This window comes from Heptranchias perlo, chromosome 8 (assembly GCF_035084215.1).
Source record: "Heptranchias perlo isolate sHepPer1 chromosome 8, sHepPer1.hap1, whole genome shotgun sequence".
In the NCBI taxonomy this organism is placed as follows: Eukaryota; Metazoa; Chordata; class Chondrichthyes; order Hexanchiformes; family Hexanchidae; genus Heptranchias; species Heptranchias perlo.
The window spans coordinates 75798979-75813590 of NC_090332.1; the positions used below are offsets into that span (position 1 = coordinate 75798979).

Genomic DNA, 14612 nt, shown 5'->3' on the forward strand with positions numbered 1-14612 from the left:
CTGGGGCTTAGAGTGTTAAATTATGAGGACAGGTTGCATAAACTTGCCTTGTATTCCCTTGGTTGCAGGGCGATCTAATTGAGGTATTTAAAATATTAAAAGGATTTGATAGGGTAGATAGAAACTCTTTCCTCCTGGGGGAATCCAGAACAAAGGGACATACTCTTAAAATTAGAGCTAGGCCATTCAGGAATGAAATCAGGAAGCACTTTTTCACAAACGGGGAGTGGAAATTTGGAACACTCTTCCCCCAAAAGGCTTTTTTTTTTATTCGTTCACGGGATGTGGGCGTCGCTGGCGAGGCCAGCATTTATTGCCCATCCCTAATTGCCCTCGAGAAGGTGGTGGTGAGCCGCCTTCTTGAACTGCTGCAGTCCGTGTGGTGACGGTTCTCCCACAGTGCTGTCAGGAAGGGAGTTCCAGGATTTTGACCCAGCGACTATGAAGGAACGGCGATATATTTCCAAGTCGGGATGGTGTGTGACTTGGAGGGGAACGTGCAGGTGGTGTTGTTCCCATGTGCCTGCTGCTCTTGTCCTTCTAGGTGGTAGAGGTCGCGGGTTTGGGAGGTGCTGTCGAAGAAGCCTTGGCGAGTTGCTGCAGTGCATCCTGTGGATGGTACACACTGCAGCCACAGTGCGCCGGTGGTGAAGGGAGTGAATGTTTAGGGTGATGGATGGGGTGCCAATCAAGCGGGCTGCTTTATCTTGGATGGTGTCGAGCTTCTTGAGTGTTGTTGGAGCTGCACTCATCCAGGCAAGTGGAGAGTATTCCATCACACTCCTGACTTGTGCCTTGCAGATGATGGAAAGGCTTTGGGGAGTCAGGAGGTGAGTCACTCGCCGCAGAACACCCAGCCTCTGACCTGCTCTCGTAGCCACAGTCTTTATATGGCTGGTCCAGTTCAGTTTCTGGTCAATGGTGACCCCCAGGATGTTGATGGTGGGGGATTCGGCGATGGTAATGCCGTTGAATGTCAAGGGGAGGTGGTTAGACTTTCTCTTGTTGGAGATGGTCATTGCCTGGCACTTATCTGGCGCGAATGTTACTTGCCACTTATCAGCCCAAGCCTGGATGTTGTCCAGGTCTTGCTGCATGCGGGCTCGGACTGCTTCATTATCTGAGGGGTTGCGAATGGAACTGAACACTGTGCAGTCATCAGCGAACATCCCCATTTCTGACCTTATGATGGAGGGAAGGTCATTGATGAAGCAGCTGAAGATGGTTGGGCCTAGGACACTGCCCTGAGGAACTCCTGCAGCAATGCCCTGGGGCTGAGATGATTGGCCTCCAACAACCACTACCATCTTCCTTTGTGCTAGGTATGACTCCAGCCACTGGAGAGTTTTCCCCCTGATTCCCATGGACTTCAATTTTACTAGGGCTCCTTGGTGCCACACTCGGTCAAATGCTGCCTTGATGTCAAGGGCAGTCACTCTCACCTCACCTCTGGAATTCAGCTCTTTTGTCCATGTTTGGACCAAGGCTGTAATGAGGTCTGGAGCCGAGTGTTCCTGGCGGAACCCAAACTGAGCATCGGTGAGCAGGTTATTGGTGAGTAAGTGCCGCTTGATAGCACTGTCGACGACACCTTCCATCACTTTGCTGATGATTGAGAGTAGACTGATGGGGCGGTAATTGGCTGGATTGGATTTGTCCTGCTTTTTGTGGACAGGACATACCTGGGCAATTTTCCACATTGTCGGGTAGATGCCAGTGTTGTAGCTGTACTGGAACAGCTTGGCTAGAGGCGCAGCTAGTTCTGGAGCACAAGTCTTCAGCACTACAGCTGGGATGTTGTCGGGGCCCATAGCCTTTGCTGTATCCAGTGCACTCAGCCGTTTCTTGATATCACGTGGAGTGAATCGAATTGGCCGAAGACTGGCTTCCGTGATGGTGGGGATATCGGGAGGAGGCTGAGATGGATTATCCACTCGGCACTTCTGGCTGAAGATGGTTGCAAACGCTTCAGCCTTGTCTTTTGCACTCACGTGCTGGACTCCGCCATCATTGAGAATGGGGATGTTTGCAGAGCCTCCTCCTCCCGTTAGTTGTTTAATTGTCCACCACCATTCACGACTGGATGTGGCAGGACTGCAGAGCTTTGATCTGATCCGTTGGTTGTGGAATCGCTTAGCTCTGTCTATAGCATGTTGGCTGTGGATGCTGGGGGCAAACCTAAAATTTTCATGATCGGTTGATAGATTTTTGTTGGGTAAGAGTATCAAGGGATATGGATCAGAGGTGGGTAAATGGAGTTGAGGTGCAGATCAGCCATGAATGGCCTATTCCTGTTCCTTATGTTCCTATATTACTGCCCCTTCCAGTTATAGTACTGAATTCTTTTGTTTGTGTCCCCTTTCCTCCTTTGACCTACCTTTTTTATACTCTACCACTTCCTATAGTGACTAGACAGCAAATAGCTAAGTGTGTCAGAGGTGGCCAGCTGAGTGTATTGCATCGTATCTCGCTAGCTAGAACCCAGCGGTCCCGACAAAGCGGCAATTGAGGTAACTGTCAGATTCACGTGAGACTGTATCATTTGAGGTGTAGCAAACTAATGCAGCTCCCCCTCTCTTTCCCCTTCCCCCAGATGCCAGTAATGTGGAATTGGCTCCTGTAAGTAGGCTCTTGCTTTTAGGGGGTGGAATGTTCTAGAATAGCAGTACATCAATTTGGTCACTAATTGCTACTAGATTACAGTTGATCAGCTCTGCAGTGACGATGGGGTCAAATAATTCACTCTACTGCTGCTGGTTCTGAACTACCCCGGCTACTTCAGTCATCTGTAACCTTTTCTATGACAAATCACTCTTGACATCGTCCATCGAGCGCTTCCTTGGCTGCTTGTACCACGTACCTCTGTACGTAGGGCCATGCAAGGGACACTGGGGAGCATTTGGGAGAGAAAGTTCTAGCATTTGCCTGCCTTTCCTCCCTACCCATGGGCCTGAGATATTACTATTAGCACAGACCGCACCTCCTGACCTTTGCGGTACATCAGCTGGTGCTTTTATTCACAAGACTGACTAAACGTGCTCGGCTTCCTAAGTCAACCATTAGCTTTTGGAATTTATGGCCTCCCCCCCCCCCCCCCACTTTGAGATAGGGTTCCTAATGGAACAAGTCAGAGGATCAAATCACAAAACAGTACGTCGGGTTGGAGGGAGCATCTGCTGCAGCTGTTGAGAACCAAGGAGTTATTAGCATCTGCACCGGATACTGCGTCACTGTGCAGTTTGTTATTCAAGAAGATAAATCATTGGACCTGATTTTATAAACTGAGGAATGGTACCCAAATGATTGGTTTCCACAGTAAATTGAAACAGCTAAAGTCTTGATACAGAATTCCAACAGGATGTGAGTCCAACAAAATCACCTGGATCATCTTTAATTAGCCTTCATTATGGGTTTGTTGAAGACTCTGAAATTTGAATTTAAATTAGGATAGGGTGACATGAAGTAAGGTGGGAGGAGGCTCGTGTGGACCATAAACACCGGCAGTGGCCTGTTTCTCTGCTGTAAATTCTACATAAAGAAGCGTTGCAACTGTGTCACTGAGAAAATCAGGGGTTGCGTTTCACACCATCTAGCTGAGCCTTGATTCTCTGAAATTTGAATTCAATTTTTAAAAAAACTTTTAAAAAGCTGCTTTTAGTAAAAGGTGACCGGATTGTCGTAAAGACCTAACTGGTTCCCTAATTTCCTTTTTAGGGAAGGAAATCTGCCATCTGGCCCATATGTGACTCCAGTCCCATACCAACGTGGTTGACACTCTGTCCTCTGAAGTGGCCAAACAAGTCACTCATTTGTACCAAACCGCTCAAAGTGAAGGCTCACTGCCACATTCTTGGGGAAACTAGGAACGGGCAATAAATGCCAGCCTTGCCAGCGAGAATGAATTTTAAAAAGACGACTTTGGTGATCTGATATACGATTTATTCACCAGCGAGTTAACAACACCAAGAACAAGCCTTTCCAAACCCACAAAATTCAGAGGACAAACTAGAGCTAAATGTGCACATGGGGTTGAATTACCTGGGCTTTTTTTATTCGTTCATGGGATGTAGACGTCACTGGCAAGGCCAGCATTTATTGCCCTTGAGAAGGTGGTGGTGAGCCGTCTTCTTGAACCGCTGCAGTCCGTGTGGTGAAGGTTCTCCCACAGTGCTGTTAGGTAGGGAGTTCCAGGATTTTGACCCAGCGACGATGAAGGAACGGCGATATATTTCCAAGTCAGGATGGTGTGTGACTTGGAGGGGAACGTGCAGGTGGTGTTGTTCCCATGTGCCTGGTGCCCTTGTCCTTCTAGGTGGTAGAGGTCGCGGGTTTGGGAGGCGCTGTCGAAGAAGCCTTGGCGAGTTGCTGCAATGCATCCTGTGGACCTTTCAGGTCTGGAACGCCTCCATTAGATCCTCCTCAACTGTTTCTGTTCCATTGCACAGCTCCACCTCACTCCCTGCTATACCCCTATTCACTGTAGCCACTGTGCATCAGTGGTGAAGGGAGTGAATGTTTAGGGTGGTGGATGGGGTGCCAATCAAGCAGGCTGCTTTGTCTTGGATGGTGTCGAGCTTCGAGTGTTTTTGGAACTGCACTCATCTAGGCAAGTGGAGAGTATTCCATCACACTCCTGACTTGTGCCTTGTAGATGGAAAGGCTTTCAGGAGTCAGGAGGTGAGTCACTTTCCGCAGAATACCCAGCCTCAGAGCAGGCTCGCCAGTGTTCTGGAAACACTGTACATTGGCTGCTGTTTGGACTCCCCTGGGTTAGAATGCCTTTTCTTTTCACCTCTTAAAATATTGGCTTTAGTCCAGTCTAAGTGGATGAAATTAATGTTTTATTTGGCAGTGTTTATCATCTTGGCAACAGGTTCAAATGAACTAGGAGTAGGCACTGAGAGAAACTTTTACCCAAAGAGCAATCGGCTCATGGAATAAGCTGCTGGGAGCACAGTTTGTTGGCCCTGTGCTAGCTCTTCAATTGGGGCTGACTGCTCTAATTCCATTCCTCTACCATCTCCCCCATACTTTTTATAGCCTTCCATTCCCATACTTAAGTGTCAGCCATAGCTCGGTGGTAGCACACTCTCCTCTGAGTCAGAAGATCATGGGTTCAAGTACCTGCAGTACCGAGTGCTGCACTGTCGGATGAGACATTAAACCAAGTCCCCGTCTGCCCCCTCGGGTGGATGTAAAAGATTCCATGGCAAAATTTCGAAGAGCAGCAGGGGAGTTCTCCCCGGTGCCCTGGCCAATATTTATCCCATTGTTTGTGGGATCTTGCTGTGTGCAAATTGGCTGCTCTGTTTCCTACATCACAACAGTAACTACTCTTCAAAAGTACTTCATTGGCTCTAAAGCGCTTGGTCCTGGAATTTACTTATCCAATTCCTTTTTAAATAATGTTACAATCTCAGTAGTTGCTTTTGGTAATGAATTCCCTGTTCTAATAACCCTCAGTATGAAAACATTTCTTCTGACTTTCCCCCTACGTTCCTCCAGTGATAATCCTCACTCTGTGACTCCTTTGTTGGCAATTTTTGCCGACTGGTGAGAACGATCATTCGCTAATCTTAAAACCTTTCAGGTCTGGAACGCCTCCATTAGATCCTCCAACTGTTTCTGTTCCAATGCACAGCTCCACCTCACTCCCTGCTATACCCCTATTCACTACGCCATTGCTACCTCTTAACTCCCCCATTTTCACTCCTGTGAAGTACCTTGTTGACATCTTACTCTGAGACTGCCAAATTAGTGATTCAGTTCATGTTGGACCCTTCCAACCAGCAGACAAAGGATTTGATAGTTTCTCTCTCTCTACCCTATTTCCTCTGGTGGGGGAGTCCAGAACAAGGGGGCATAACCTTAAAATTAAAGCTAGGCCATTCAGGTGTGGTGTCAGGAAGCACTTCTTCACACAAAGGGCAGTAGAAATCTGGAAAACTCTCGTTCCCCCAAAAAGCTGTTGAAGCTGGAGCAATTGAAAATTTCAAAACTGAGATTGATAGGTTTTTGTTAGGTAAGGGTTACAGGTGAAGTTAAGATCAGCCATGATCTAATTGAATGGCAGAACAGACTTGAAGGGCTGAATGGCCTACTCCTGTTCCTCTGACTGCCAAAAGTAATGCTGATGCACTCAGTTTCACCTTTTTGTTTTTTTCCCAGCTATTACGCCCCTACAAAGGGGTGTCTCATGAACACTGTAAATCCAGAGATAAGAAGCTGATGTCTTTGTGCCCATTGACTGAAGCAGTTGAGGATAGACACGTCCAAGTATTGTATTCGAGTTTAATATTAATTTAATCTGACTGTACTTGACGGTTTGAACTGAGCTCTGTACAGTTGCATATAATGCAGTCTAGAGAGAGGGAGCAAATGTGACATTAGGGTTTAGAACTGGGGGAGAGTCTACAATGGGTGTCACCAAGGGTTGTGGAATGACTGGCTTTGGACTCTCACTGCAAATACTATCCAAACAGATGGAAGGGAAATGAGTGTTTACAGAGAAAATACTTTGAACCTTTTAAGGATGTGATGGGAGAAACATAAAAATAGTGGCTTTCAACTGTGGAGTGATGTTTAATCAGGCACCAAGATGTAAAGTGAAATTTAAAAAAAAAATAAGATGTCAAAGTGTGATTGAGGTTAAACATTGTATTCAGCTTACTATTTCAGAGTTTGTTCACCAAGTGGAGTGTGAACTAATGTAATTACTGCTGAATACTGTGCTGTGTATTCGAGTTATCTCAGAATGCTGAGAGAGGGGGTGGGTCGGTCTTTAAGAGGCACTGTCTCTGCATGTTCCCTCTGCACAAGCAGGATTAGGAAGGCTGAGCTGGGTTTTCTGATTATCGAGTGACACAATTGGTTTGGTAAGTTTGAGGATTTATTCAGAGCCTCTGTTGGCAGGAGTGCAGGGCAGAGAGCTTGTCTGTACAATGTTCTAACCCTGCCCTCTGCTCCCCGTCTAGTGAGGACGGGGAATGAGGATCCCTGAATCTGATCTTTCAATTGCCTTCAAGTCCTCTGTGGTCACCTTTCAGGTTTATCCTGTGATTTACACAGAATTATTTTGAAGGTTTTCTTGAGCCTCGCTACATTTAAAAAAAAATTCACATCATCTGAGCAATCTGGGGACCTCATCGACTATGATACAAATGCTAGAAGTTAAAGAATTCAGAACATGAAAAATATAATTATTAAAAACTTTTTAAAAACAACCTCTACCAATAACCCTTATTGTTTTCTATATCAAATATAATTTACACCACCACTGGTGGGAGGATGTAAATACAGCATGACAAATTTACATAGGCAGTTTCTATTATAAATAATATAGTAATTTATAAGTTGATACACAAAAATGAGGACAATATCTGACTTTAAAATGGCAATTGAATGAGATCAGCATGTCCTGGTCCAATTAACTCCCATCCTTGACATCCTTTAAATGTGTTTCAGTCCTGTTGTACAGTAGAATGTACTACAGTTAGATTCAGTTTTCTAAGTTTCCGTGTGTCAATATAAGCCACACATTGGACTAAAATTATTTTAATGCAAGACTTATTAGTGTTGGAGTTTATTCAAAAATGGGACATCTTTGAACTTGCTACACTGGTTGTTCCAACAAAAATGTGCATTTATATAGCGCCTTTTAACGTAGTGAAACGTCCCGAGTTGCTGCACAGGAGCGTTATCAGAAAAAAATTTGAATCTGAGCCACATGAGATGATAGGGCAGGTGACCAAAAGCTTGGTCAGAGGTCGGTTTTAAGGAGAAGAGGTTGAGGGAGGAAATTCCAGAGCTTAGGGCCCAGGCAGCTGAAGGCACGGCCACCAATACTGGAGCAAAAGAATTCGGGCACACCGAAGAAGTCAGAATTGGAAGATCATAGAGATCTGAGGGTAATACGGCTGGAGGAGGTTAGAGCTAGGGAGGGGCGAGGCCATGGAGGGATTTGAACTAATAAGTGGATAGTAAGTTAGTCGGAGAAGAATCTGACATTCTTCTGTCATGTGCAGCCACTCTGTCTGCCTAATGTGACCAATGTGTACATTTGGCCAGATGCGCTACCTACAGTATCAAAACTCTACTTACAGTTTTAAACCACAGTTGGATTATTGAGTGCACCCCAACATAAGGGGGATGTTGGAGCCATGGAAAGGGGACAGTGAAGTTTCACGAGAAAGCTGCTAGCAATGAGGGTGAATTCGGAAGAAAGGCTGAAAAACTGGGGCTTCTTTCCATTGGGACAGAGACGGTTTAAAGAGGGGGGTGGTATTCTAAAGAGGTTTTATGAAGTGAGCAGTTTTGAGGACAAATGGTAAAGGCTGGGGGTTATCGATAGAAAAACAAAGGTGGTAGTTGAAATTTTGGAAGTTATTGGAACAGGGAATGCTTTACCACGAGGGGCTACTGAGATAGAGACTAACATTTAAAATGGATGTAGATAAGAAGTTGAGAAGGAATATAAAAAGATACAGGGGAATGGGATTAAAAAGACTTGCATTTATACAGTGCCTTTCACAACCTCTGGACCTCCCAAAGTGCTTCACAGCCAATGAAATACTTTTTGAAGCGTAGTCACTGTTTCATTGTAGGAAATGCAGCAGCCAATTTGAGCACAACAAAGTCCCACAAACAGCAATGAGATAATGACGCAATAATCTGTTCTAGTGATGTTGGTTGAGGGATAAAATGTTGGTCAGGACACTGGGGAGAACTCCCCTGCTCTTCAAAATAGTGCCGTGGGATGTTTTGCGTCCACCTGAGAGGGCAGGTGGGACCTCTGTTTTAATGTCTCATCCGAAAGACATTACCTCCGACAGTGCAGCATTCCCTCCCAGTACTGCACTGGGAGTGTCGGCCTGGATTATGTACTCCAGTCTCTGGAGTGGGACTTGAAACCGCAGCCTTCTGACTCGGAGGCAAAAGTGCTACCACTGAGCTACGGCTGAGCTCCAATTGAAGAGCTAGGATCGATGGTCCGAATGGCTGGCTCCTGCGATGGTATCGGAATTTCCTATCGTAACTCCACTCAATGCCAATCATTGTACAGATTTACATCTTCATAATTTTAATTTCAAGATCACTCTTAATTTTTCTTACTCTACAACTGACTTTGCAGCCTCTCACCCCTCTTCCCCATCCCTGGCCTCCCAGTTCTCCTCAACTGATTTTATCCTTATTACTGGGTTCACTTTTTGAATGTGAGGCCTGGTGGTGTTTGGCAGGTATGAGTAGTCTGATGTTTGACTGCTTGCTCGTGGGCAGAGAGCCATGGTGGGCAGGGGCGGCCAATTCCAGGTACCAGTACATTAATGCAGTTTAAAACGAGGAGTTCTTGAGCAGATCTCCGTGTTGGTGGAATCGCCATGTTTGTCACGTTTCTGTTTTAGCCCTGTGCAGATCTCCCATAGAACAACAGACATTTAGAGCACAGGAAGAGGCCATTCGGCCCATTGTGCCTGTGGCAACTCTTTGCAAGAGCTAACCAATCCCGCTATCCTGTGCTCTCGCCGTAGCCCTGTATCATGGGAACAGTAGTGTAATGGTTACATGACTCGTCAAATAATCCAGAGGCCTGGACTAATAATCCAGAGAATAGGGAAAGGGTTAGCGAGTTCAAAACCCACTCTGGCAATTTGAGAATTTGAATTCAGTTTACAGAATCTGGAAATAAAAATCTGGTATCAGTAAAAGTGACCATGAAGCTGTTGGATTGTTGTAAAAACCAAGCTGGTTCATTAATGTCCTTCAGGGAGGGAAACCTGCCTATACGTGACTCCAGTCCCACGCCAACGTGGTTGACTCTTAACTGCTCTCTGAAGTGGCCTAGCAAGCCACTCTGTATCCAGGGCAATCATGGATGGGCAATCAATGCTGGCCTTGACAATGTCTCCCCACATCCCGAGAATTAATAAGAATAAGATCATCCTCTGCTTCAAATATTTATCCAGTCTTTCCGCAAAAGGTGCGGTGATTTGTGCCTTAACCCCTCTCATGTAAGAGATTGACCATCCCTTTACAGTCCATCTGCCTTTCTCAGTTATTGAATAAAACCTGATTTTCAGCAGTTATGTGTCACACATCAGTGCAGGAGAGTAGATGTCTTGGGTGCCTTGGAGGCAGTCTGGAAATGGTGAATATGCCAATCTTATCAATAATCAGGAGTCCGAATGTCTGGATATCTCTGCATTTAAAAGGAAATTCTTTCACTTGTTTGATTCAGCTACTGAAAGTCCAGTGGCCCCTGAGGGCTTTGCTAGCTCTATCTTAAAACCCATGTAAAGAACGGGCATTACCACACTCTCAGGACTGTTGCTCATGTTGTGGCTGGATGTTTGAGCCTCGACTCAGTCAGCTGCTGCCCTGCCCCTCCTGTTTTGAGTCGTGGGCTCTCTACAAAGGGGTTTCTGTTAATAGAAACACTTCAAAGGGATCATCTTTCACCCTCTTCTATAGAGAGAGAGAGAGAGAGAGAGAGACCTGTGCTGCAAGAATTAAAGTACTGCCGGATGTTCCCTTTTAATCGCGTTGCTTGAACGACAGTAGCGCAAGGTTGCTGAGACAAACTTCGTGACGGTTTTTACAAAGGAAACCGTATGCAGTATTCAAACTAGTAATGCCGTGCCCTTGAGCAAATAAGGCCCCAACTTGTGTAGCTCCATCTATTTAGTTTAGAAGCTTGTATCTAGTTGATATTGCATTGATACCTTAAATCAAAGATATAAATTCAGTGGGAATACATTAGGCGGTAAGAGCTTGTGTAATCTGAGCTACGTTTTAGTTTTGCTGTATTAAGTCAGATTCAGTGCCGGGGAGCCAGTTCCATTATGGTGTTCTGGTTGGGTTTCTGTTGGGGAATTTGTAGGCCGAGCTTCACTGGTATTTCCCGAGCCTGCCACAGTTTGACAGGAATCTGATTTAGAGTCTTAAGTACAGAAGGAGGCCAATCGGCCCATCGTACCTGTGCTGACTCTTTGAAAGAGTTATCCAATTAGTCCCACTTCCCCGCTCACTTAGGAACAGCAGTAGGCCTTTCAGCCCCTCGAGCCTGATCTGTACCTCAACTCCATTTACCTGCTGCAGCTCCAAATCATTTGATATTTTTACCCAACAAAAATTTGACAGCCTTTTGTGGGAGAGTGTTCCAGATTTCCACTACCTTTTGTGTGAAAAGGTGTTTTCTGATTTCCCTCCTAAATTGTCTCGTTCTAATTTTAAGATTACGTCCCCTCGTTCTTGATCCCCACCAGAGGAAATAATTTCTCTATCTACTCCATGTCAAATCCTTTTAACATTTTAAACACCTTGATCAGATCACCCCTCCATCTCCTATACCGGAGGGAATACAATTCAGATTTGTGCAACCTGTTCTCGTAATTTAACCCTCTATGCCCCGGTATCATTCATTTCCCCATAGCTCTGTAAATTTTTCTTTTTCAAGTATTTATCCAATTCCCTTTTTGACAGTTCTATTGAATCTGCTTCCACCACCTTTGCAGGCAGTGCATTCCAGATCATAGCAACTCGCTGCGTTTTGAAAAAAAATTCTCACTTTCCCCCGGTTCTTTTGCCAGTTATCTTAAACCTGTGTCCTCTGGTTACTGACCCACCTGCCAGAGTAAATGGGAAGAATCTGTTTCCGCTATCAGAACCCCCATCGTTGTGATGCCGGACTCCCTAGGTGAAAATGGGTATAAAAGGGCTGAGAATCTTGGGAATGTAGAATCTGACATTTAAATGCATTGTTGTCCTAGAAAAGATTTGTTCTGTGCCTCTTTACAATGACTGGCAGGAAAAGACCCTCTGGTCCATCCAGCCTATACCACACCTATCTTGTGCATCACAATATATACACTCCCCATCCCACCTGAAACCACGTGATCTCCTGGGAGAGGTGGAAAACAGATTTTTAAAAAACCCGGGCCAATTTGAGGGGGAAAATATCTGGAGAATTTCTGAGTCCGCTAGGCGATCGAAACTATTCCAGGAGATCACTCTGGTCCTGATAATTCTATACAGTACCTACCTCTTTTGTACAAGGTGATCTCCGCCTCAGCTAGAAACAGGTCCAGCTCTCGCTTAAAGGAATTAAGAGGGAAGATGTGCATGCGTTTAACGTGCTAAAGTAAAATTAGCTTTCCCCTGTTCCAACAGCCTGTTCAGAAAAACGGCCAGATTTCAGGAATCCATGGAGAATCTGAGGACCAAGAGGCATTCAATGGAAAATCGGAGCAGCTAAATGGGCTCCAGGAGGAGGGTGTTCCTGAAGAAGGTGAGCGGGTTGGATTTTGTTTGGGGTTGTGGCCGAAAGATGTCAATAAAACTAGAAAATTAGAGGTAGCTGGGTGGTGATACAATGGGTGAGACCTTTCACCTCTGAGACCTGGGGTCAAATCCAGCACAGACTGGATGAAAGTCTCCTCTGCCTCCCGGCTGTGCAGGCACTGTGTGAAATGAGTTTGGCAGTCTCAATCCAGTTCTTGCTGAGCATGGACAAACAGCATAAAACTAGCACTAATTGGCAATGTCTCTAACTGGCCTAATGGTTGTTGGAGAAAATGCCATACTAATGCAGGAGGGGGTGATCTTCAGGTTGGGTCTGAGGCACATTGTAGAGGGAGTTTTACTCTGTATCTAACTCATGCTGGACCTGCCCTTGGAGTGCTTGATTGGACAGGGCAATGGGAGGTTTCTCTCTCTAACCTGTGCTAGACGTACCCCTGGGAGTGTTTGATGCTGACAACAGGCACCAGAAATGGGAAGACATCCATTCTCTGACACTAACATCTCTCCCTTGAGCACAAACAATTTAAAAAAAAAACTAGTATATTAAGATTTACAGAAAAAAATTGTGTTTTAATACTGAAGATCTAAAATCTTCAAAAAACCTTGATCTTAATATTCAGGAAACGGTCCTTGTTGTTCACTTTAAATTTGGACTATCTGCAGTTGCTGACTAAAGCCTAGCCATTAATTTGCCTGCTGTTCAGACAAGTCTGCTCTTTTTTGTGTATTTTTGCTGGCAGTCTTACATTTTAGTCTAGTGGTCTTTGTCTGTGGTTTTCGCTTAAGACTGAATCGTGGAATTTGACTCTCAACACTGATTCGAGTCCCACATAATGAACTCGCTGTAACTTTACTAAAGCTGTTTTTCTGTCGCACTGAAGCCCATGCTGGTGGTGATGTTCCTGATGTGTTGATCCAGTGCAGCGGGCTGTAGCCAGTAAGTAAATCTGTCAAGCCTCGCTGAGGAAGGGAAAGTCATTTGAAAGTCTTGGTGAATCCTGGCAAATGTACTTATTTAATGGTTGCAGCCACTGAAACCAGCACCAGCAGCTGCTTCAGTCACTGGACCAGTGGGCCCAGTAAGTGTGATATGAGGGTGGCGTTTGGGTGATGTGTTCTGAAATTAGACTGTCTTGCAATAGATTTCTTCAATTCTATCCAGATGGACACGTGGCAATCTGTTAGGGTTGTAATTATGTGCTCGCTAGTCCTTTTTTGTGTCCGCCTTAGGTCGGTTGACAGCATTTGCAACCATCTTCAGCCAGAAGTGCCGAGTGGATGATCCATCTTGGCCTCCTCCCGATATCCCCACCATCACAGAAGCCAGTCTTCAGCCAATTTGATTCACTCCATGTGATATCAAGAAATGGCTGAGTGCACTAGATGCAGCAAAGGCTATGGGCCCCGACAACATCCCGGCTGTACACTTATGCTCCAGAACTAGCTGCACCTCTAGCCGAGCTGCTCCAGTACAGCTACAACGCTGGCATCTACCTGACAATGTGGAAAAGTGCCCAGGTATGTCCTGTCCACAAAGCAGGACAAATCCAATCCGGCCAATTATGGCCCCATCAGTCTACTCTCAATCATCAGCAAAGCAATGGAAGGTGTCGTTGACAGCACTATCAAGCGGCACTTACTCACCAATAACCTGCTCACCGATGCTCAGTTTGGACCACTTGGCTCCAGATCTCATTACAGCCTTGGTCCAAACATGGACAAAAGAGCTGAATTCCAGAAGTGAGGTGAGAGTGACTGCCCTTGACATCAAGGCAGCATTTGACCGAGTGTGGCACCAAGGAGCCCCAGTAAAATTGAAGTCAGTGGGAAATCTCTTCCATGACTGGAGTTATACCTAGCACAAAGGAAGATGGTAGTATTTGGAGGCCAATCATCTCAGCCCCAGGACATTGCTGCAGGAGTTCCTCAGGGCAGTGTCTGAGGCCCAACCATCTTCAGCTGCTTCATCAATGACTTTCCCTTCATCAAAAGGTCAGAAATAGGGATGTTCGCTGATGGTTGTATTTGCAACTCCTCAGATAATGAAGCAGTCTATGCCCACATGCAGCAAGACTTGGACAACATCTAGGCTTGGGCTGATAAGGGCAAGTAACATTCGTGCCAGGCAAGTGACCATCTCCAACAAGAGAGTCTAATCACCTCCCCTTGACATTCAATGGCATTACCATTGCTGAATCCCCCACCATCAACATCCTAGGGGTCACCATTGACCAAAAACTTAACTGGGCCAGCCCCATAAATACTATGACTACAAGAGCAGGTCAGAGGCTGGGTATTCGGTAGTGAGGGACTCA

The 14612-nt window shown here is 45.6% G+C and overlaps 1 protein-coding gene across 1 annotated transcript in view; it reads left to right on the forward strand.

The window, feature by feature from the left end:
* The first annotated feature begins 12199 nt into the window (after nt 1-12199).
* akap12b (A kinase (PRKA) anchor protein 12b) overlaps nt 12200-14612 on the forward strand; it is a 29455-nt gene continuing 27042 nt past the window's right edge. Inside the window, exon 1 of the mRNA XM_067989359.1 lies at nt 12200-12283. The gene's annotated coding sequence lies outside the window, so the exon portion shown is untranslated. The remainder of the gene's footprint in view (nt 12284-14612) is intronic.